General features: G+C 39.3%; 1 long non-coding RNA gene across 1 annotated transcript; it reads right to left on the bottom strand.

The window, feature by feature from the left end:
- Window positions 1-8,806: 8,806 nt before the first annotated feature.
- Window positions 8,807-10,109, bottom strand: LOC119734095. Its single transcript, XR_005272033.1, has 3 exons — window positions 10,066-10,109; window positions 9,222-9,368; window positions 8,807-8,916 (listed from the first exon to the last, which is right to left on the bottom strand). It is a non-coding gene; the product is annotated as an uncharacterized LOC119734095 (long non-coding RNA).
- Window positions 10,110-22,971: the final 12,862 nt, after the last annotated feature.

Genomic DNA, 22,971 nt, shown 5'->3' with positions numbered 1-22,971 from the left:
TAGTGATTACCGAAATGGAATAACGCAGGCAATTACAGGCTCTGAAAGTATAGCTGTTTGTTGACGTTGGCTGTTTTTACAACGTACTTTGAACCAATTTCTACTTTTTGCGGCCTGATCAATCCCATCTAATTCAAAATAATTTTCTTTTCAGTGAGCTTTTGTTTCCAAACCATCAAAGCATTTCTCTGTAACCAAGTCTTGCAGGCTTTACCTTTCAGTGCCAACACCCTCTGCCTCAAGATATTCATTAATCTTTTTAACATTAATTCCATTAAGTTTTGACACCAACTGTTGTGTTATCAACTATGTCATCAACCGCGCTCTTAGAAAAGTGTGCAGATGTAAAACGAAACTTGCACACTGCCCCATAACTGTCGACCGTGTTGAAGTGTTTTCATGTAACTGAATTGTTCATCCGGGGTCCGCTCAAAAGTCCGACGCCTCAGAGGTCCGACGCCTCATAAGTCCGACAAAATGGCATCCCCTAACCAAATAAAGGCCCATAAGTCCGATGCCTCATAGGTCCGACGCCTAAGTCTGACAAATTAAACGCCTCGTTTTTTCGTTGTCGGACTTATGAGGCGTTGGACTTATGAGGCGTCGGAACTATGAGGCAGAATAAATAAATGTTATGCCTCATAAGTCCGACGTACGCCTCATAAGTCCGAAATGTGAGGCGTCGGACCTATGAGGCGTCGGACTTATGACACGGCCCCGTTCATCCATGTCTCCTCCACTGTTGATGTGGGCAATAGTTCAGTTGAGTGTTTACGATACAAGTGTTTCCGAAATGAGTCATATTTGCGATATGTAACTTTGCAAAAAGTACATTTCACTATGAATCCTAGCTCATTCTCGTGCTTTTCAATAACGTGCTTGTTAAAGCAGGAATCATCACCAATGTCCTAAATGGACACAGAAGGCAGTCAAAGCTCATGTTGTATATGATGCACAACTGTATACTGATTAAATATGATTGAAGGATGATGCCATCCATTCAGGATCATTTGCTATAAGTGTTTTTTGTTATTTGTACAAAAGCCTCAAAAATCTTAAGAAGGGTGCATAACAACTAGCTCCTGAATTACTTTCAGCTCACTGGATACTATAGGTTTTCCCGGACAATTTAAGAAAATGTGCATTTGAATTTGTAAAACATAAATTCAATTTAGTGCTGATTTTGAGAACAACGTATATCCTGATTTCATTTTCGCAATAACTAGCATTCGATTGCATTTTGCTGCATTTAAATTGATCAACGTGCATATCGTTTCATTTAAAGGATTACAAATACGTGATTAGGCTTTCGGTTTGACGGATGCGTTGCCGATTTTTACGAATGTGCATTCCAATTTGCAGAAAATCGATGTTTTATTGGGACACGTGCTGAATTTAACATTCATCATAATTTAAATTCGTCTAACTTGCATTCAATTAAATAAAGTATAGTCCTAAACAGATCGTGATGCAACTTTGATTTATTAATTAATGTATTGTAGGCATAATTGATCATTAATGTGTTTGTTGTTACATACACAAAGGCCTCTGTTGAAAGTAGACAAATGAAATATTAATATGATACAAATATGACCCAAATGAAATCAATTTAAATAATATTGTAGCCATGATTTATTATTGAGACGATAAAGGGACACATCACTTGTGTTACATGGGATCTGTTTTTTTTTAATTGTTGGGTCATTGTCTTAATTGTATTTATTTTAGTTTCTTTCTGTATTTCTTGTGTAAAGGTAGCACAGATCACCATCCAAATATCAAGGATGCCGATCTCGAGAAGTTATACGGCAGCTTATCAACATCAAGCCCGCAGGGATTGTACGAGAAATTACAATTCGACATTCGTCTCTACTTCTTTAGAAGGGGCTCCGAAAACATGCATGACATGACCAAGAGCACCTTCGCAGTAAGAGTAGATCCAGACACGGGCGATCGGTATGTTTGCCAAGCTGTGGACGAACTGAACAAAAAAACACAAGCAGACTGAGCATGAATCATATACTGCACTCATGCCGGAGAACAAAGGGAACAAACAGTGCCCACTAGCATCCTTCATCAAACTGCCCAAGATTGTGGCAGAAACCCAAACCCAACTTATCAAATGAAGACTTAGTCTGGTACCACAATATTGCGGTCGGTGTAAACACCATGAGAAAATTCATGCCAAGACTGAGCATTAAATATGGACTTTAACCATCTACAGAAACCACTCCATCCGGGTAACAGGAGCAACGATTCTCTCCCAGCGGCGATTCTGGAATAAACAGATAATGTCTGTAACTGGACACAAATGTGTATCGTCTCTGGCGATTTACCAACGGGTGTCTGACGATGAGAATCTACAAATGGGTAGAGCACTATCGGTCAGCCTTGGCACCAGTGTTGAAACAACTCATCACGACGCACTAGCAACTTCGCACCGCCCATCCACCCCATCACGACCAACGTCAGTCAGAGATATCAACTTCAGACTCAGCCCATCATTCAGAGATCTAGGCATATCGCTGGAGTCTCCCAAAAGCAGTCGCCCACCGGTGTTTCATGGTATACCGGTAATCCATTTGACTGTAAATGTGTACAAAACAAAGCAGTAAAACTCTCTGAATACCCTCGTTTTTGCATAAAATATCACTCGATAAAGTATGCTATTATGTAAAACTGCCAGTCTCCAGGTATCAAAGTAACATCTACAGTTGACATTGATACTGTTGAAAACTTAGATATAGTGTTGAAAATGTGGATACGTTGAATTTGAGAATGTTCACTTGATTAATGAATGAATCAATTAATGCTCTCTGAACACCTTCACTTTGGCATAACATTTAAAAAAAGTGTAAAACTGCCAAGTTCTTTCGAAACGGAATATCAAATTTAACATCTACAGTTGTCATTGATACTGATGAAAATGCGGATACGTAAATTCACCTCTCGATACACAGAAAGCGACGGTAAATTGTGCTTTATTATACCTACTTCTTGGTCTACATACTATTTGCAGCCTGTCTTACAGGTTTACAGGTTGTACACTTTTACAGGTTGTGTCATTGTTTGGTCATTTCTATTTCGTTGACTATGGTTTTTTTTTTAACCGTTCAGTAGTGTTTAAGTACGAAGCCTTGACGTTACGTTTTTTTGTTTGTTTGTTTTTTGGTTTTTTCTTTTAGGTTTGATTAGAAAGAATGGCGTCGTGTAGTGTAGGGCCTGGTTTCTATAAGGGAACAAAATCCACTTTAAAACTGTTGGACCTACCAAACTAGTTGGCGACATTCTCAATAAACAGGTATGTCATAGATAGAGGGCAGGGTTTTGATTTTTTTAATGGAAATTTGGGGGTAAAATGACGATGACAGCAAGGCGACAACACGAGACCCGAAAATAAAGATGGCGATCACCGCGCGATGTACCGTGAGCACGCACGGCGTGCTGAATCGCAGGGCACAAACCGCGCAGGAAAATCGTGGTTTCTACCCCAAGAATCTGTTCAAAATTGCAAAACGGGTGTCATTAGAATTGAGAAAAGTCTTCTTTTGATTGTAAAGTTGATTTTTGAGCAATGAAAAAAAATATTTTGGACTCTAATTTGAACAAAACAAAACAGGGGCCCTACACTTCACGATCGTCGAAAGAATAGACGTGTTAGAACATGGAGGAAGGGTATGGTTAGAACTAGAAGCAGTTTAGTGTTGTTAATTTTAATTATGATTGATGAAGACTAAATCATCATAATGGGTCACATAAGCCTTTGGCTTTAGTTAAATCCTCCATTTAAAGCAAGAGATTTCTTGACAATACATTCCAAGCTACACCCTAACGTTAGACATTTATACTTTGTAGATCATCATGATCATGTACAATAATTTCTACAAAACTTAATACTCAAAGAGTTCTACCTATATCGCACTGAATGCTGTTGACATTTAATTATTTTAATTGTCGGGAGCCAGACAGTCCTATCATGGTAGCAGTTGGAAATTGTGTTACAGCTGCAACTTCACTGCGACTTCATACTTCATACTAAAGGGTAGTTTTCATTGAGTATGACACATTCCACATGTCAGTGTGTTGAATCTTTCACTTATTACACAAATTTATCTAGCTAAACGGTTCTCCTCAGGTATTTCCTTCAACACATGTGCAAACAAAGGTTGCTGGTTAATAGAAATACATTGTGGGTTGCATGTCGATGAAAGGGTGCAAACCTGCGAGACTGGTTCCCTAACCTTACAATTCCGAGATTTTTTAAAATTGCTCCATTTCATCTTAGGTTGAGTCAGGAGACCAGACTATTTTTAAACCAAGCAAAACAACAATGTTCCCATAGTATAGGAACAGTGCTGTTTTGCTTGTTTTTTTCCAGATATCTTGAACACAAAACTTGAAACAAAACATTGTAACAATCTTTTTTTCTATATACTAGCCCCCAAATCATCCATTTATGAAAATTACAGGAGAATGTTGTACACTTCCTTATATATCATAAATTATATACTATTGTAACTAATGATGAAGAAATGTTCAGTTTCAGAGGAAGGAGAGAAAACCCCAGAATAATATTTATGGATAAAATTCACAGAATCAGGTAGGGACCTAAAGTCCAATCCACATTACCTTAATCAATTCCATAGTTATGGAGCAGGCAGCAAGCAAGAATTTCGGCGAGTTAGTTGGATAATATATTTTTATGAGTGAAGTTGTGCCTCTTCGATTTTGGTATTGCAACCCCCTTGACACTGTATATAAATTCTACCAGTACCCATGCCACTCGCCCCCCCCCCCCACAAATAAAAATAAATGCCATTTTTTCAACAAGCTATACCCCCCAATAATTTTTCTGAACAAGTGCCCTTTTCCAAAAAGACATGGTGCCCGTTTTTGTGGCATCTGCCGTTTTGAGTGCCTTTTTCAGAATTTCGCACATGTATCGCCCTGAAAAGCGCCATATATTGGCCCATTGTGTGCATAATTGTCGGTTTTGAACAGCGCCCGCATCGACACATGGTAACCCCCCCCCCCCCCCCCCAGGAGCCAGTTTTTGACTCTTCACTAAACTTGTATTATTCTTTGTCAGATTGCCTAATTATGAAGATCTGAGTTTTTAGAAAGCATAGTACTCTAATTTAGTTAATCTCTAGTTCGTTTCGCCTTGTGATCTCTAGTTTTTTTCGCCTAGTGAACTGGAGTAAACTGTCAAGTATTTCGATCACTGAGCACTCTATCAATTTTAATTGACTTGTTTGACTACGTAAAGATAATTCTAAGAGGGTCTGTCTAATGTTGTACATTGCCTGAAACTTTGATTGTGTTCACTTTTAGCACTTGAGTTTCCTTCTATTTTATAGGAGTTTCTTTATTTCTTTTTTATTTAAACTACGTTCTTAAGAATACTTTTAGACAATCATAAATAACTTGACAAAAGTGTTATGGCCAAACATGTATTTTACCGTTTAGAAATTTACTTCATGTAAATTCATTTGTTCTTAACCTTTCTTGCTTTGTTCTTTTTATAGGTTGTTAATGCTGGATTGTGGTATTTTTGTTACTTTTTCTTGGACACTGTACGAGTTGGCTTGAACTTCCGTAAAATTTGTACCAATTGTTGGTTATTTTCTGCCTCGGACTGTTTCTAGCGATAGGAAGTGTTTTGATTTCAAAGATTCTGGTTTAAGGTCCCTTGGTTATTCTCATTGGTGGTCACAATCGCTCTGCTATGATTTCTTTAATTTACAGATTCATATCCTTACGGAGTTACGGTCTTGAATTTCGAAAGTCGTTTTAAATTTAACAATAGTCTTAAACTGAGTATTTTGCAAGGTTGATTTGTTTTCCATAAGTCTTTACTTTTTTGTTTTGCAATTCTCACTGAAAGTAATTGCTAACTTCAAATAAATTTTTCTTTGGCTAGTTTCTGAGAAATAGAATTTGTTTTCCCTGTCTTTGTTCTTAAATTAACCTGCGTTTGCTCCTCACCATTTCCTTGTATAAACTGAATTTTGGGTTAGAATTATTTCAGTCCGCTAGTTCCCCATGGTGTTGATTTTTCAGGTTACATACAAATGTCACAAATGCCATTTTTCAAAACAAATTTAAGGGTAGGTCTGATTGTCTTGAAACTTGACGAGTAGGTATAGATACTGTTACTTATATGTAAAAATTGAAATTACGGAGAAATAGAACAGCTTAATAAATCATGGAACTGTGCTCAAAACATGAAAGCATAAACTCATAAAAATGTAATGCTGAAGATCCCTATTATGTTCTGCTATTTCAGTTATTTTTTACCTAAATCTTTGACCTTTCAAGTGTACATATAGTTGTTTCAAAATTGGATGGGGCATGTCCTTTGCACGTTTACAAACTATACAAACTTGATGAACAATTAGTTCATCACTTATTTATTTAAAATAAATGTGCATGAGATGTAATAATACCAAACCTAATCTTCCTTTGCACAGTACTTTAACAACACCTGCTGTATGCCACATTTAGCATGTTCCCTGGCGATTGGAGATGGTTTTCTCAATGAGGCAGCGATAGGTTGGGCGAAATATTCTTCCCCATCTGCTGGCTTGGGATCAGGGGTGGTGAGGACTCTCAATTCTTCTTCCATTATTGTTTGCCTTGCACTTACAGATGGGCCGGACTTCCTTTTTCTTGGAGGTGATTGAGCTATGGAGCTAGTCTCTGTCAAGTCCTCAGACCGGGCTGTGGCTTGACGAGTCTGAAAGAGAATGTACACATACTGGATGAAATTATATTAGAGCAGTGTTGTAGTCGAATGCATGCTTTGTCATGAGCACGAGTATCAGTAAGCTACAGTACTTTGCCATGAATACAAAAACGAGTATTGGGCAAAAATTTTCTACGAGCACGAGATCTTTGCCATGAGTATGGGAACGAGTACAGGGAATTTTTTCTTGCGAGTTCGAGACTCGAATACGAGTACATTTCCATGAGTACGAGTTTGAGTACAAGTGCAGAAAAAAGTACTCAAGTACGAGTATTACAACACTGGTGAAGAGCGAGCTGCAGTGTGGTGTTTTGTCAAAAAAATTTGCACAAGTCAAGAATAAATCAGTCTGCTCCAAGTGAATAAAAAAAACATGATTACTCACTCTCACGTTTTGAGATTAAAATTAATTGACAGATTTAAAATAGGAACACATTTGTTTACAATGAATGTACCTGTGGTTCAAGCGAGTCTTTGCTTGGGCCAGCTTTCATCGATTCTTTTAGAAACGACATTTCCTTGAAATGGCTCCACCTTGACTGATACACATCATCAACTCCTGTCCCAGATTTTTTACTGTCTTCCACTTTCTTCACTTCTCTGCCATAAGTAGTTCTCAGATTTTTGAACTTCTCCTTTGCATCTTTGACTGCAAAAATGCTGTTAAAGAGCTTAATTGTGTATTTGTTTCCTTATGTTTCATTTTTACTTTCAGGAAAAGAAATGTTGCCTTGCATTTTAAAGAGCAATTTATTTTGAATGGGGCCAAGGCTGACTTTGGGGACAGATGTTGCCACCAACCTGCAGGAGGAACCAAGGGCTCTCGCAGTGTACTCAAGTTGGTCTAACTAGTTTGGTAGCCAACTCTTCTGAAGCAGACTCGAACAACAACAACCGAGCCAATATTTGCTGTTTGTTATCGTAATCTAGCATCTCTGGTTGCATATTTTTTATGTGATCCAGAATGAGACCAGCAGCCTGTTTAGATCTACCGCAACAAAATCTCAGCAGATATTCCATCGCATGAACATTATGTTCTCCAATCTGCTCCATCTGATGACGGAAATTGTTTTCGTCATCTTGTAGCAATTTCACCAGGTGACATGCTGCATAGTATTCTTGGAGAGACTTGTACACTCTTACAAATACGTGGTTAAAAAGTAACCACGTCGTGGTCATTTTTAACCACGTTCCCGTCGTCAAATATGCACCGACGACATCCGTGGTCAAAACGACCCCACCTGACGTGGTCAGTATAAATAACCACGTATTTTGGTCGATATTTGACCCCATTGTGGTCATATTTTTAACCCAATTCCGTGGTCAATTTAACCCCATTGCCGTGGTCAGCCATTTTGACCAATTCCCGTGGTTAAAATTTCGCAACCCGATTTCGTGTTCAAAAAAAAAAAAAAAAAAAATTCATGGACTAAATTTTTTTACAAGTAATCCTGAAATGGTGCACTTAAAATGAAACACCTAAAATTCAACGAAGGGAAACTTAGACATAAGAAAGAATGCTTTTAGAGTGCTTTATCTTCAATACACATTTTTCTTTAATAAATTCCGAATATCCTTATACATTTGTTAACTTTTTTTAAATGAATGCAGTTGACTCTCTTAGTACAAACAATTCTTTCATTTTTTTAGAGACATATGAGCACCAAATGTTACAAGTACAATTTAACAGCACACAGATGTTTTTCATTAATAAATTGATGGTGTGAACAGTTTGTTTCACCAGTCTATTATATAGCTGATTATTTTAACCAACTTGCACAGAATACAGCATTCAGGTACATACATGTATGTATTGTAATCATTGAAAATGAACTGTCAGGTTGTACATGTAGCTGCAATTATTTAATGATTGTGGTACATTTTCAGTACATTTAAAAAATCTAAAGTATGCAAAAGCTAACACTTGTGTCACCTAATCCACATAATCAAAGATAATGTCAGGATTAAACAAAAATGGTTTTCAGTCAATAATTAGAATTTCTTTAAGTATTTTCTGCTAAATTAAAAAAGAATGAAAAAAAAATTGTGAGGTCTATTTGCAGTAGAGATTTTGGTTTGAACTGACTGAACACTGTAGGACCCGTCTATCTTTGGTTTGCATCCTCGTGTTGAAGGTTGTCGCTGACATTCACTCACTGTTTGGACACCTAAAGTAAAAAAAGAAAAAAGGGGGAACTTAATAAATACTTCTGGAAGTAAATTTAATGTTTTTGTTGCATCAGTTTGAAATTTGAGTTGCATAACTGATAGACAAAATACTTTCACTCAGTAATTCACTTTTTTAATCTAAAAATTACATGTGCATTGTAAACATGTGTGTACATTTAATAAATGTGTGTACATTTAATTTTCATGTTTGTGATAAAAAATTACTTCATTGATGTTCAGAATGTATCCACAGTCGTAAGACTAATTCGAAAACCTCATTGTTGTACACATGAAGAATAATTACCTTAAATTTAGTAGCATTAACACAAGCTGAACAGCATGCAATAACCAGCATGACAGCTGGCCCTATACAGGTTGTCTTCATGATGTTTGATGCATCTATCAGTCAATCATCCAGATCATTGCAGGAATGGTCACCAGTCAGCCAGGGCTGAAAATAAAAACAAACACAGTTTGTTTTTGTCAAAAATGTTATTCTTGGGACATTGGAAGACCATTTCACTGACTAAAATAACACATAAGCCTAGCCTGCATGTCCATTACTTGTGCCCGGCTCGCGTACGAGCTGGCCCGCGTACGAGCTGGCCCGCGTACGAGCTGGCCCGCGTACGAGCTGGCCCGCGTACGAGCTGGCCCGCGTACGAGCTGGCCCGCGTACGAGCTGGCCCGCGTACGAGCTGGCCCGCGTACGAGCTGCAGGTACGTCAGGTTTGTGGCCAAGTAGGCTTGTACGTCAGGTCTGTGGCCAAAGTAGGCTTGTACGTCAGGTCTGTGGCCAAGTAGGCTACGATGACAGTTCTTACACTTGAATTTACAACAAATTTCGGTAAACGAGGCACACAAAATGGAATAATTTGCCCGCTGATAACGTAAGTTTATGCATGACGGTAACGTACGTTAAATCAATGACGAGCTAGGCCTATGTCATGTAGGCCTTTGTCATGTATGTTAAATCGCTGTTGACATGGTTGACCATCATGAACATAGGCCTAGCCTACCCGCAGCAGCACAGAAGCGAATATATTTCCCTTTTTTTCGGCGTTACATTAAAGACCTTAACGGCTCAGGCGTTTTTACTCAATGAAAAGTATTGTATTACTTCGAAATAAATGTAAAAACTGACTTACATTGTTTGAAAAAGCTGATTCTGATCCACGAAACATCGGCACATCGAGCATTTCCACGCCGCGCGCGCGCACGGTGCGCATGCGTGAGTGTATGCTTTTTGACCACGGTTATTCGGGGTTACTACATTGACCAAGTGGATGTCAATTTTTTTGCAAATCAACCACGGAAGTGGTCAAATAAATTTGACCACGGAAAAAATAACCACGTATTTTTAAGAGTGTAGGGGAAAGTGACCAACACTTTTACATCTACACCACTTGTGAATGTTTCACGTTGAACGAAACCCACATTACTACCCTTAACTAAGGAAGACTCACATTTCTGAAATTCAGTTTCATGAAACAAGAGTCTTTCACCTCTACAGTCTTGTAACCCTTGCAATGCAACACGCCCCAAGTCATCAATGATGGACATCATGGTGGACATCATGGTAGATCTCTTAGTAGACATCGTTGTTGACATCATCTGCTGCTGATCACGCATTTCTTCATTGCGGCGAATAAAAAGATTCTCTGAAAACTTTCCGAATAGCTCTGTAATTCTCTCAGGCAACATCTGGGAAATGATTGGAACTACAGCCATTTCCTGGAGATTCGCATTGACTTTTAGATGTGAAATCAATGCCTCTCCCATGTCATCATCAGGAATGTTTAATCTGATGTACTTATCTCTGTCTTGTGGTGTGAAACCCAAAGTATGAACTTGAGCGTAGGTTGAGTGACCTCCCAATACATAATTCACCATGTGTGGTCGAGTAGTTACCAACACAAAACTTTTTTTAAGGACTTTGTTGTGTAAGATATCCTCAACCCTGTACACGCCCTCCTTAGATTGCAAAACGTGAGACGGAATTTCATCTAATCCGTCCAACAGCAAAGCAATGCGTGATTCATGATCATCAATGAACCCTTTCACCATGGCTTTTTTATTTTGGTGTTTCGTGCTAGAATTTGGTCAAATATGTCATCCAAGACACAGCTAGATTGCTGCATTTGCCTCAGCTTTATGCAAAGCACAAGATCAAATCTACCAAGAAGGGGTTTTGAATCAATTGTGATGCAGGAGTTTACAACTTTCGATTTACCGATCCCAGCCCCGCCAAAGAGAAGAATCTTGATTTCCTGAACTATTTCCTGATTGAACAAATCGTCCAAGGATTTAAGAACTTTATTTTGTTCTTCATCCAATTTTCTTCTGGTAATTTCACCGACCTCTTTGATTTTGCTTTGCTTTTATTATGATTCAGGCCACGATAATTCGCGTTGGAATCTGCTTTAGTTGCCAAAGCTACTCATTGGTTCCATGAAATTAAATGCATAAGATCTGCATGAACTAACCTCACTTCCAAGATAGATGATGACCACAAATTTAATACAGGCCTACCTGGAACACCTCACTGTGAAATCCCCCTATAAAATGATGAACCCGTCCTCTTCATCATCTGTTTTTCTTTAAAAAAAAAATTGCAACCTTGAATCGACTTTTTCCTCGTAGACGGTCTCGCAATTTGTAAGAAGATCAAGTTTACGTTTGTTGAAGAGTCCAATTCTGAAACTTAATTATGACCTTCCTCCATCATTCAGACCGTTTGTAATTTTATGGTAACACTCAACATTTTCATTGCAAATGACAACTTCACGTTTGATTGCATCATGATTTATTGTCAAAACTGTACAATCAGCCTTCGCCTGTGTACTACTACGGTAACCTTTTCACCACGTTTTCCCGGCAATGCGACTGCCTCACAAAATGCCCATTTAACAAACCAACGGGAACACTTACAGACAGTTGTCATGGTACATAATTATCATGTGCGTAAAACGGTGGGGGAACCCCCCCCCCCCCCCACATTTTAAAGCGGGGACATTGTTTGTTCCCCCCCCCCCCCCGACTTATTATTCCCCGAATAAAAATTGTAGCCTACTATAATGATTCTATTGCTCAGAATACCGTGTAGCTGATTCAATTACCCCAAACTCAAAAATTATGTTTAAAAGATGATCTTTTGCTCAAATTGGTTTTAGTAGTCAGAAATTGCCTCAGATCACACCACAAAAATTGCTTTTCTATAACTGCATGTCTCCTCAATGATCCCCCATTAACATTTAACTGTCCACATTTTCATCCCCAACACTACGACCTACGACCACGACTACGACCCCGATCTATGATCGGGTAAATCAGCTTGTAACATTTATATTTTGCATACAAGGTCCTTTTTCTTGACGTATGTTGTTAGGGAAGTGGTTGCGACATCTAGCATCAAGTTTTGTGAAATTTGACTCGTCGGTTCTCATTTTAGGTCAAAAAAGCAGAATTTCAATATTGTGCTTACATGAAGGTGATGGGATCTCATGCCCACTTTTAACATTTTTGCACATAACATTTATATTTTCTAAACAATTCATTTTTCTTGACGTATGTTGTTTGGGAAGTGGTTGCGACATCTAGCGTCAAGTTTCGTGAAATTTGACTTATCGGTTCTCATTTTAGGTAAAAAAAAAAGCAGAATGTCAATATTATGCTTAGGCGATGGGATCTAATGCCCTCTTTTAACATTTTTGCACATAACATATATATTTTCCAAACAAGGTCATGTTTCTTGCCGTATGTTGTAAGGGAAGTGGTTGCGACATCCAGCGTCAAGTTTCGTGAAATGTGACTTATCGGTTCTCATTTTAGGTCAAAAAGCAGAATTTCAATAATGCTTAGGCGATGGGATCTAATGCCCTCTTTTAATATTTTTGCACATAACATTAATATATTTTCCATACTCATATGAAAATCGGACCACCTTTCCCTATTATTGGTCAATCCCTCAGAAAGCACCCTCACGTACGTACGTCACAGGTCACTCTCCTAAAAATAGCACAATTGTACTAACGCATGCGCAATACTACCAATGAGTCCGTATTTCTTGGAGTGGGATAATCACAGTGTTGTAGCATTAATTTAGGTTTTATGAAATACGGTCTCGTTGTTGATATTGCGCGTGCTCATGCATAGATAATTAGGAGAGGGACCGGTCACGTGAGAGGGTTTAAAAGGGGAAAACAGTCCGATTGTTCATACGAGTCCGATTTTCATAGGACACCGGCACCAAAAAGTGTAACGAGTGGGCCGGATGTCGCGCCTATATGCGCGCACACTATTATCGGAGACGGTAATAGACCGCTTGCAGACGCGTTCGATAATTGACGCGCGAAGGTGTGCGACGCCATGTTGTGGGACAAAATGTGCATGGATAGATATGCGCTTGTCCCACAACATGGCGTCGCGCGCCTTCGCGTCGATTATCGAACGTGTCTGCAAGCGGTCTATTCATCGGAGACATGTGCATGCAATATTTTGCTCCCGCCTGTACTGAATGGATGGTTTAATAAGGTTCCAGCTGGCCAGCTAGCAAAAATATGGAGCTGTGTGCGCGCGTGTATATTCGTTGGGACCATGCCAGGACAAGCCATGGAATGTACCCGCACGTGATCTTGCGAAGAACTGTGTTTATGGATCAATATCGCCTAAGTCATCTGATGATCTGGGAATCCAGCCATGTCAAAAGGTAGTTACTCATTGTCAAGTTACTCAGTTTTAATGGGAAGTTAGCGTTAGACATAGTTGAAGTAAGTAAAGGCCAAGACCTAGTGTATAATATTTGATAATTTGGCCCTTTCCTGACCTGACTTGAGTAGGCCTACCCATAATTTTTTTTAAAACACTTAAACACACAACAATGACAATGGTCCACACAAACTACATATTATATATGCCGCGTTAATAATGGCAGTTTTGACAAAAAAATAATGTGCCATTTTCCGCCACACGTGTTAAGTTCGAAATGTAAAAATGTTGGTTTTAATTTGAGATGCCTGTCCGCATCATGGTTCGGTTTAAATATCGTGGGAATTGTCTACATCCGTTAGCCATTTAAACAGGGCGCACGTGTTATTTCTAGTCACAGCCGCAATTTTTGGACAGGTGGTTTTATTGGCCCCTTGCTTAGTCTGGTACTCGTCTCATGCATTTAAAATTGGTTTTGACCATTTGACAATGTGTGTATTCCCCCACACGTTGTGACAGTCTATATAGCCAACATGAACATGATTAACTTCACGCAAACCCGTACACATTCACTTTTTATCGTGGGCTATTTTTTTTTTCTTTTTGGTCAAAGTTCAAACTGTGGAAAATAGAAATTATTTGGAACTTAAAAAAAAAAAAAACTAATTTACTGCATTAAGTTGAATTACTTTACGGGGCCGGGATGAGCCAGCTCTCACAAGGGTGGATCCAGAACACAATTGTTTTTTTTTCGGGGGGGGGGGCAAAAAAAAAACACCGAACACACCGATGGAGAAAGAACACTTTTACAAGTTAATTCAGAAAAAAATGATCTCTCTAGTCAGTGTATGTACATTTGTATTTACCGTTTTTCAGAGTATATTTTGAGATCGCACTACGCGTCGTATTTGGAGTGATACGATGCAGCGTGTTTTCCCGAAATTTTGTATCGTAAAAACGAGGTCTGCCGCCCGCCATACATTATGCACTAATTGCATGCATCACGCACGGAGTTTTGGCCAGTTTCCCGTGCATATGGTGCGCACGACCTGAATTTTCCATTATTTTTTAATAAGTGTCGAACGTCAATATATTTATTAAGGTAGGTTTTATTCACTTTTGTGGCCTTTTTTTTGGTATAACTTTCGTAGTGCAACGAAAATAGTTCATGCTAAAACTTCGCATATAATTTAATACCCCATTCAATTGGCATTAAAAAATGGCATGTAATTGGAAACATGTAATTTGTTGGCATAGTCTTCTGACTTTGTAGGCCTAGCCTATGATTGACCTTAAATGCTTTTGGGTTTTTTTCACCGAGTTTCAGGTGTGTGGGGGTTGTTTATTACTAGTGCTTGCACTTTTCCCACTCTACCTGATTCGTTTTGGTTAGTCATAATAATAATAATCAATTGTTTCAATGTATTTTAATTCTGTTTAACCAGTTAATTAAATGGTTAAACATGAAATTACTTCTTCTTTTTTGTGTCCCCCCCCCCAAAAAAAAAAAAAAGAATTAAAAAAAGGAAACAACAATCAACAGACAATACTTTTTACTCTTAAGGCTTTCAATAGGGTTGAGATCTGGACTTTCTGCTGGAAATGGCATCCAGTTGATTCCCAACTCCTTCGTTACCCCTTGCGTTAGTGCGCTTTTGTGGGTGGGACAGTTCGTCGCAGAGCTGACAAACCGGCGAATCGACCATTTTGGCGATTTCGATTTTTTGTTATTTTTAGGCTTTATGAAGGTTGCTCTTTCAAATATTTATGCCAAAATTCTTAATATTTGTCTGGATTTTGAGATTCAGAGCCCCCCTTGTGGCGAATCACTCACAAAAACAAATCCATAATTTAACAAAGTGACGAATACGAAATTTCGCTGGTAACCAGCTTATGTAAGGTGTGCGTTCCAAGTACCAACGAATGTTATTCGTCAGTTTGTAGGATTGCGCGTGCGTGCACGCGCGATCCGACAAACTGACGAATAGCATACAAACATTTCGCTGGTAACCAGCTTATGTAAGGTGTGCGGTTCAAAGTACCAACGAATGTTATTCGTCAGTTTGTCGGATTGCGCGTGCGTGCACGCGCGATCCGACAAACTGACGAATAGCATACAAACAGTGTCAAGAACAACCGGATATTGCAGATTAATGTAATTTGACAAACTGACGAATGCGTTTACGATCAAATAAAATCATATCGCACAACTTCTCTGATTAAATAAGTGACCTGGTGGATACTTAGTTTCATATTCTATTCAGAATCTATACTAACAGTTTTTTATCGAAACATTAAGGGTAAAATACGGCGCCCGGAGAAGTGCCCAACTTCAAACGCGAATTACTCCAAACAAGGTTTTCGCTTATTCGTCGGTTTGTCAGCTCTGCGACGAGTTATCCTGTTGGAAGCGGTGACCGTCAAGAATTGTTTGTCAACGAATGGCTTTAAATAGTTGCGCAATAATTCATTCGCATAGAAATTGGAAGCCATGATACCGTCAAAAATGGCGATGCCAGTAGATCCTCGCTTTTAGATGCCTGCCCATACGTGAACTTTTAGTGGGTGCTTCGGCTTACCTTTCAGAACACGTTGTTTGTTCTTTTTACGGTAAAAATATACAACCTCGAATGTCTCATGCTCTGCCTGACATTTTGCGCAAATGCCAATCGGATGGGCCGATTTGCATCTCTTATGAATTGACAGTACTTGGTGTTAGTGTGAACCCACTGCAGTTTCTTAATTGTACGCCTAATTGTTGACTCGGCAAGATTTGAGCCGGTTTTGTCAAGGATTACGCGCTTTAAATCCAGTGCACTATTGTCGCGCTCAAGGTTTTCATCAAATAGATCGAGCATTCGGTCAGTAATTTTACTGTGGCGTCCCGACTTTGGCTTATCAGTAATGACCCCATCCTCGCGCAGCTTGCGAAGGAACTTGGTGATGCCACTTACAAAAACAGGGACACCGTCGATAGCTAGTGTTTCTTGAACAGCTCGTCTGGTGTAGCCTCTTGAATCTAACTGTGCGATTCTCCGACGCGTGCAAGAATTGAAGCGAGTCATAGCTGAATATCTGTGTTGCAAGCAACGTGGCGGAACTTTCCAAAATTCACCCTTTATTTAGACAAATGCCCGCGCATTTTATTTAAATTGTTCGCGAAAAATTAATTCTGCTAACATCTGCTTAACGTGTTCTTGCACTGAATTATTCAAGACCTTCGCGATCGTTTCGCCATGGATTCGCGAACGGCCGGTTTCGCCTGCAAATTCCGGCTTCGCGAAGGCCAGTCTCAGTTTCACGAGATTGTCAATTCATCTGGTTGATTCGATGGCGGACGGCCGGCTGGTCGTGGGCTGCGTCGTGCCGCGGGACGGCCGGCCGTACGAGCTGACAATAATCTTTTTGATCAATCGTCAGCTGTTTGTGTCAGTTTTTTAAACAAAAACGGCATACAACCTGCCTATCCACGAAGTTCAGGCTTTGTTAACACGATGGTACACAAAGAAATAACGTCAGGCCTTGCGCTCCTTGCTGAAAGCATTTTAGGCCTAAAAGGCGAAACTGAAAAAGAAATGTAAAGGTTAACGCATGTCTCTTGCGTACGTATGTTTCCCATTGTGCGATGCGGTATTTCGAAGTGTATTTCTGCCATGTCCCCCGCGTCACGCACGGGTGCGTGCGATGGACGGTGCCGGGTGGTGCGGCCGTCACTGTCTAGCCGCATGGAGGTTTTTGCCCGGACGGTGCGCGATATCGGGCTTAGATAATACACATACATTTATTGTTAAATTATTGTGAGACAATCACATCACAAAATAATATTTTCCCCCATATTTCCTTTTATTTAACGTTATGCGTAGAAATCCAAACAATCACAATAGTCAAGTTCATCAAAAGAGTCACCATCAGTTAATCATGTTATTATATGCGTAGAAATCCAAACAATCACAATAGTCAAGTTCATTAAGGAGTCACCATCAGTCAATCATGTTATTATATGCGTAGAAATCCAAACAATCACATTAGTCACCTGACCGATTACGACTAAAAAGACAACTTGGCTCAGAATGAATTTAAAGGAGCCTGAATTTAATTCATTGCAATTTTACAGAGACAATTTGTTGTAAATACAGTTTGGCTGCAAGAATTTTTTTTAAAATATCAACAATGGAAAATGCAGTTTTAAAACTTCAATTAAAGGTAATTTAAAACCTTTACATAAATCATGATAACGTACAGCTGAAGAGTCAGAGTTATTTAAACAAAAGGAAGAGTGGATTAACGTTTTTGTCAAGTTTAACAGCGACATTTTTTGATAATTCAGTATTGTTCCTCTTTTAACCAAAATTTAAATGTATGTGAATTATTTGTTTTTCCATTTATTTGTTACCTATTCATTTGTTTCAATTATTTTGGTTTTTGTTTTAGGACACCTGACATATGACAAGGAACTCAATACAGGGGACCACTTTGCATCCGTCAGGTTAGCAGTTCTTTCTTCCTCGTTAATGTTTAAAATTCACCGTCACATTTCCATCCAAAATGAACAGAAAAATTTTAATACACTATACTTATGTTTTCTGTCTACTATTTGATGGAAATTTTCAAAGTTGACATCACATGTTAATTGTCTCCCCCAAGACAATTTGTTGTGAGAAGGGGAGTATGTACACTATTAAGTAATGAAGTGTCTAAGATTTTAATTTTAAGTGCTGCCCATTGCAAATGTGGTACGAGGCCCCCTCCACCCACCCGCCACCTATTGATTTTTTGAGACCAAAGTGTCCGTAGAAAAAAAGGTCTACATTTCAACACGGCTCACTGCAAAAAATTCTGGATCCACCCATGCTAGCGCCCCTCCCCCCATAAAATATAGGCTCTAGAACTGCACCTGCCCCTACCCTATTTTATTATACGAAAAATAGGGGGGGGGGCCAAATCATCAATTTCTACCTTTAATCAGCCTTTCCATCCATTTCCATTCCTCTCCCCATCATCATTCCCTCCCCATCATCATTCCCTACCACATCGTCATTCCCCTCTCCACCAACCCCCTGCAATGCCAAAAAAATATTCACGTCATCAGCACCTCTAACAATCCAGTCAACCACCCTCAACTCTGGAAATATCCTCTGAAACATAACATCAAATTCATCGCCTAACTGAATAGCATTCACCATGCCTTTATCATCACCATCAAAACCGTCACCACCAACATCATGGATACCAACATCACCTACATGTACATCCCCACCATCGTCACCATCAACTCCAACATCCCCACCATCGTCACCATCAACTCCCACATGTCCACAATCGTCACCATCAACTCCAACATCCCCACCATCGTCACCATCAACTCCAACATCCACACCATCGTCACCATCAACTCCAACATCCCCACCATCGTCACCATCAACTCCAACATCCCCACCATCGTTATCATCAACTACAACATCACCACTATCGTCACCCTCAACACAGTCTTCATCTTCGTTTGGAAAAATGCTATCATTTTAGGCGCCTTGTCTTTTGTCTTGTCTTTCAAAAGCCTTGTCTTTCACCTTCTTCTCTTTCTATGGCGGATGGCTGAAAAAAGAAAGGGAAAAAAAACATGAAAAAACACGAAAACAAAGGCAGTTTCGGTAAAGTGCCGGAACAGCCAATAAAACAATTGCAATCGACACTGACGGCTCAACAGCCAATTGAAGCAACAAGAAAAACAGCGAATTAAAGCAGCAAGAAACAATTACAACGATGGCTCAACATTGAACTCTAAATCAACTTGCTATAATACTGACGAACCCAACAAATAAAAACAGTGGGGGGGGGGGACCAAATCATCAATTTCTACCTTTAATCAGCCTTTCCATCCATTTCCCTTCCTCTCCCCATCATCATTCCCTCCCCATCATCATTCCCTACCACATCGTCATTCCCCTCTCCACCAACCCCCTGCAATGCCAAAAAAATATTCACGTCATCAGCACCTCTAACAATCCAGTCAACCACCCTCAACTCTGGAAATATCCTCTGAAACATAACATCAAATTCATCGCCTAACTGAATAGCATTCACCCTGCCTTTATCATCACCATCAAAACCGTCACCACCAACATCATGGATACCAACATCACCTACATGTACATCCCCACCATCGTCACCATCAACTCCAACATCCCCACCATCGTCACCATCAACTCCCACATGTCCACAATCGTCACCATCAACTCCAACATCCCCACCATCGTCACCATCAACTCCAACATCCACACCATCGTCACCATCAACTCCAACATCCCCACCATCGTCACCATCAACTCCAACATCCCCACCATCGTTATCATCAACTACAACATCACCACTATCGTCACCCTCAACACAGTCTTCATCTTCGTTTGGAAAAATGCTATCATTTTAGGCGCCTTGTCTTTTGTCTTGTCTTTCAAAAGCCTTGTCTTTCACCTTCTTCTCTTTCTATGGCGGATGGCTGAAAAAAGAAAGGGAAAAAAAACATGAAAAAACACGAAAACAAAGGCAGTTTCGGTAAAGTGCCGAAACAGCCAATAAAACAATTGCAATCGACACTGACGACTCAACAGCGAATTGAAGCAACAAGAAAAACAGCAAATTAAAGCAGCAAGAAACAATTACAACGATGGCTCAACATTGAACTCTAAATCAACTTGCTATAATACTGACGAACCCAACAAATAAAAACAGTGGAAATGGAACAATCGACACTGACGGTTCAACATGTGATCATCCTAATGGCATTGACGCGATGTAGTCAGCAAAACAATTATAAGGTGACGCATCGAATTTGAAACTTTAAAAATTTGAACACACTTTTAAATAACAGAATTAAAGATCCATGATGCCTCAACAAATCAATAGAGTGTTAGTATCAAAGTCGTTAAGAATGATATGTATATGACCATAACAATACAAGCATCCTGTGAGCTGTGATTTGGCTTTGGAATTGTAGCAGGAAAGCAATCTGATTCGTAAACCTTTTAAGTATTAAAACCAAACTCAAAAACGCAAAAACAATATACAATTGATCACAAACCACTGGAAGTTGTCTTCTCTCGGTGAGGTGTATCATTCTCTAGAAGAAAATATCTCACTGTTGGATGTACCAGAAATAAATAAGTATACAAGTCATGTGCTCTATTCAGTGTCTCATATGCAAATATTTCGGAAGTTCCACAACAGGAAAGTTCCTCAAACACACCCAATTTGATTATTGACTCGGAAAGCACAGCAACTGAGTTCATGTCTCGTCAATCAATTACTGTTTTAAATTGCACGTTCGTCCGTCCACGTCTTCAGTGGCACAGCCCTTTTGGACAGAGTTTCTCCTGAAGTTTTTGGCACTTCAGAAGCATCTTGACTGGTAATTTTCAAGTGTTATCTGCTTAGATTAAAGCATTGTGCTCTACACACACCACAATAAAATGGGGCCGAAGCGAATTGTCCGTCTGCTGAACGTCTATCACCAAAATATGAAGGACGTAAATAGAGCGTACGAAAATACCGTACGTGTGTGTCGAATACCTGAACAGGTAGGTAAGTGTAAAAAGGTGTTAACAGAAGTGAGAAATAGAAAAGCCAACGTCGTTATCATTGCGAACGTTTCTGAGGGAAGTCATTTCTGAGGGAATTAGCACAAAATATGAGAAATTTCCCCAGTGGTTTGAAAAAAAAAGTCAAGACTTTGTAACATTTTCGGACGCCTTGTTCACATGGGAATTCACATTTCACATTGTTTTCCCAAATTTCTCTGCCTATCCCCGCAGCCTTTTTTTCAGCCTTTATGAAAATATGTTTTTTTTTATAGGGGTGTCTCATTTAAAATTTAGTCTAAAAACCCAATGAACAGCTGAGAATTTTCCAGCGGAGTGCAAAATAATATGTGCAAATTAACCAGACAAATGTGTCGTTTCAATTCAATCTTAAATAACGGTCTCTGCAAAATCTCCAACTCGCTCTAACCACAGTGCAAATGTATTCATATTTAGACGAAAGATATGCATTATCTCTAATTCTTTAAAAACAATTGTTAAAACATATTATAGGGCATGTTTCGGAAAATTTGGCAAGTTTGCTCTAAGTTGTGTAATTTACTGCGTGCAAACCACCTCAGAACCCTAACATGAACGGAAGGACCCTAGGTGCATTCAGTGTAAGAGTTAGTACTTGAGTATTAGCAATGTACATACATGCATGGGATTCTCATGGGAGTTAGCTCCAGCCTTGTTGATCTGTGCCTGTATCTATATTCAGAAATTCAAGTTCAGGTTATTAAAATGGGAACTTTTATAAATACATGTAAGATAGTTACTTAGCACTGTTAATATTTATTTTGTGAATCTTTTCTTTGTCTCTGCAAACATGCCAAAGTAATAACGTCTGACACAGAAAAAGCATTATTGAATTATTGAATGTCAGCCGAAGTTGGTGGATTTTTCATTTTTGTCCAATCTCACCCCTGTCAGATTCGAACCAGCCAATTGATCCCGAGTGGTAAGACGTCTACGTCTAACACTAGAAAGAAAGAGGTTGTGGGTTCGACTCCCACCAGAGTGATTTTTCCAACTTTCACTCGGGAGGTAACATAATTTGATTAAACAACAAGGTCGAAAGCTACTTATTTAAATATCTGGTTGTTGATGATTGAGAGTTCGAATGTTTGGCATGTTGGGAAAAGCCCTACATGTACATGTACTTGTGGAAAAGCAGAAGACATGGTAGATCAGATCATGTGTAGGCCTACATACATGAATTCATGGTAAAACCCCGGACCTTAGTATCTGAGACAGAGACTTCAAAAATAATACTCGAGGCTGTCTCGAGACAGAACTGATTTGGATAGGTTACAACAAATAATGTTCTTTACTATTTTGCCAATTATAGTGTATTTCTGGCTCACATTACCTTCTTCATGGAGGTGGAGCTGCAACAAGCCACGGAGGTTGCAGCAGCTGTACTTGGTGCCTGTACACGTAAGTCAAATTACATCCAGAATTGGTAACTTAAAATTATGAAAAAATTAAATGATCTTGTCCAACCACACATCTTTGTTCCCTTCCCATTTGAACTTCGAAACACCCCACACTCCCCTCTCTGTTTGCACCTCCCGTCCTTCAAATCACTCTTGTGTTTTCTCTTCCAACCCTGCATGCATGTGTGTCGATTACATATCCCTCTGCCTCTAGTTGTAGAGGATGAAATTATAGGCCATTGAATGTTTATCCCCCTGGCTGTTAGACTTGGTGCCAAGTCGGCTATTGTTCACGTACGTATGGTACCTGGTTCCACGCACGCAAAATAGCACTGCA

This window comes from Patiria miniata, unplaced genomic scaffold (assembly GCF_015706575.1).
Source record: "Patiria miniata isolate m_02_andy unplaced genomic scaffold, ASM1570657v1 HiC_scaffold_26, whole genome shotgun sequence".
Classification (NCBI taxonomy): Eukaryota; Metazoa; Echinodermata; class Asteroidea; order Valvatida; family Asterinidae; genus Patiria; species Patiria miniata.
Note: the sequence above shows the minus strand (reverse complement) of the source record. Positions and strands in the feature narration are given on the sequence as shown.